Here is a 2,761-nt window from a genome sequence, read left to right on the forward strand (position 1 = left end):
ATTTATATTGGAGGAGTTTGTGACATATATAATTCCATAACACCAATAACTTCTTATCAGTAAGATTTTATTTGGGACATTTATTTGTCTGTGAATAAACATATTGGGACATAAACAAATCAAAACAGTTTAAAGTAGTGTTTTGCACTAGTCTATAAAAATATTGATATGTGAATAAACATACTTGACTTATCATAAAGCTATATTTAAATCAATATAAAAAAAACTTTTTGATGCCTTATAAGTAACTCAATGAAGACCAATAGTTTACAGATTCATTCACTATTAAAATAAGGGTGTTGTTTTATGTACCCTATATTATTGTTTTTACTAAACATATTTAGTCAATCAACTTTTACATTAATATAATTCAGACTTTTTGTTTATATCTTATTATTTTTAAAAATCATTTTTTCTATTTTTATTTGAAAGCTTTTTTCTATTTATCTTTTGTATATTAAAAAGCATTTAAAAAAACAAAAACATTTTTTTTTTCTTTTAGAAAAATGTTTTATTTTTCATATCTAAAAAACGTTTTTTTATTTGTATTTAAAAAATATTTTGTTTCTATACTTGTTGGAATCCTTTTGGAGTGTTTTAAAAAAACTTCGCGATAGTTTACATTCTTTTATAAAAAGTCATATTATTTGTTTTCTAAATAGAAGGGTTAAATAGTATATAACTTGAAACAAATTTAATTCTTTTCTCAGATAACATTAATCTCATATATACCCAAACTCAAAAAGAGTTCAAATTGTTATGAATGCATTTAAAAAAAAACTAACTAGAGAAAGTATACAAAACTTTAATACATGTAAAAGTTAAACACACTTTTAATAAGATTTTAAAGTAATAAAATCAATAATAAAAAGATATTAAAAGAATGTAAAATAAAAATAAAAACTTAATAATTTTTTATTTGATATTTTGATAGAAATATATATAAATAAAATAAGAGAGTCTAATATATCAATTACAAATATATATATTACAAATGTTGAGGAAAATAGAGAAATGTATACTTAACAAGAAAGATGTTTATGTTTAGACTGACTCTTAAATAAGTTATAAATTTTCCTGTTACATGATTCGTGAAGTCAAATACAAAACAATATTTGAATGCATTTAAATAATTTTAAGAGAACAAGTATATACATGATGACTAACAATAACTAGATTCCGGCAAGGGCAAAATTGGAATTGAATTAGGTGTTGCTCTTAAGATAACCATAACCTAAACAACTTTCCAAATATAGAATATTTAACTATTTTAATTTAATGTAATTAAAAACAAACAATGATTAGATGAGTGCAAGAAAAGATATTAGGGTTAATCTCAAAAGTGCTCTAAATGCCAACTACCCTTGTTTGTTTCATAGCAATTCATTTCTTTGTCAGACAAGTTTGTTGTGTTCATTACTCCTCAGCAAATACTAGGGTCCATCAATCGTTCAATATAACACATAATAAACAAATTAATCATTATAACTAGTAATTTGGGGAAATTCAATTAACCCTAAAATGGGTATAACGTATGGTATTATTATTACAAACTACAAAGTTAAGATGAAGAAGATGACCCATGATCTTGATGAGAAGTATCATTACTACGTACTAAGGTTGTTGCAACGACCGTGCCCGTGGTAGGGGTTGCGGTAGCTGCAGCCGTGGCAGCAGTTGTATCGTTTTCTCTTTTGGCTAAAGTGTTTTTATTATTATGCATCCAAACTTTAAAAACTCCTCTTCTTATTCCAATCTCATTGCAAAAATCAGCAACCATCTTATCATCACACCTACTCATCTTCCACCCTACCTTCTCAGCAAAAGAAAACATCTTGTCTTTCTGATCCTGGGAAAACTTTGTTCGAAACCGCTTCCTGCTACTGATCTTCATCGCCACGGGCTCAGGCGTTGCCACCGTGTGGTTTTGATGGTCTGATGCGGTTTTGAGTTAGAGAAGTAGTCTGGGATATTGGTAGTTTGTTGGTTGAGGAGATGGTGATATTGGTGGCGATGGGGAGGTGGATGTGGAGGTTTGGCGAGGGCGGTGGAAGTCGATCAAGTGGGACCGGGTGGCGATTGGTTCCCGGCGGTGAAAGTTGCGGTGGCAGCCGCATGCGGCACATTTATACGATGACGGTTCTGTGGGAACCGACATGTACTCACCGCAACCGTCCAAGGCGTGGCCGCCTATGTGGGCGGCATGGTTCTTGAGGCATTCTGTATGTCACCGTCGCACATGAAGTGTTCGACGGTAGCTGGTTGTATGGTTTCCCATTTGGGAAGGATATTAGGTTGGTTGTTGGGGAATGGGTGGGGTTTCACTTTCATGGTGTGAGATGTTGGTGGTGGGGTGTTTTAGGTTCATAGGTTGATGCTTAGCTTCAAACACAAAGAATCTCGAAATTCAAAGGTTTTGAACTTTTGATCTTATGTTTAAGCTCAAATGGTGATTAGAAAAGTCAATTATTAGGGTTTTGGAAAAATGGGATTTTGATGATTTGTGAGAAATGAAGATAAGAAGATAATTGTATGGTCAAAATGAATTAAAAGTATATTGGATTATGAGGAGTGTGGGGAATTTATACATCATCTAATAATACACCATGTGGACATTCATGCCTTCCACTCAAATAATAGATGGTACTTGATTTAACTTTATTTTTAAAGAAACAAAAGTATATCCGTAGGTAATTATTTTTAATGTTATTTGTGTGGTTTATTAAATACTAATTGTAATTGCTTAAGATGTTTTCAAATC

At 31.0% G+C, this 2,761-nt stretch overlaps 1 pseudogene; it reads right to left on the reverse strand.

Moving 5' to 3' along the window:
- Nucleotides 1-1,535: 1,535 nt before the first annotated feature.
- LOC143620569 (zinc-finger homeodomain protein 11 pseudogene) lies at nucleotides 1,536-2,368 on the reverse strand (annotated as a pseudogene).
- Between the last annotated feature and the right edge of the window lie 393 nt (nucleotides 2,369-2,761).

Source organism: Bidens hawaiensis, unplaced genomic scaffold, assembly GCF_021521415.1.
Source record: "Bidens hawaiensis isolate Kalapana, Puna unplaced genomic scaffold, B.hawaiensis_p1.1 tig00002617_1, whole genome shotgun sequence".
Lineage (NCBI taxonomy): Eukaryota > Viridiplantae > Streptophyta > Magnoliopsida > Asterales > Asteraceae > Bidens > Bidens hawaiensis.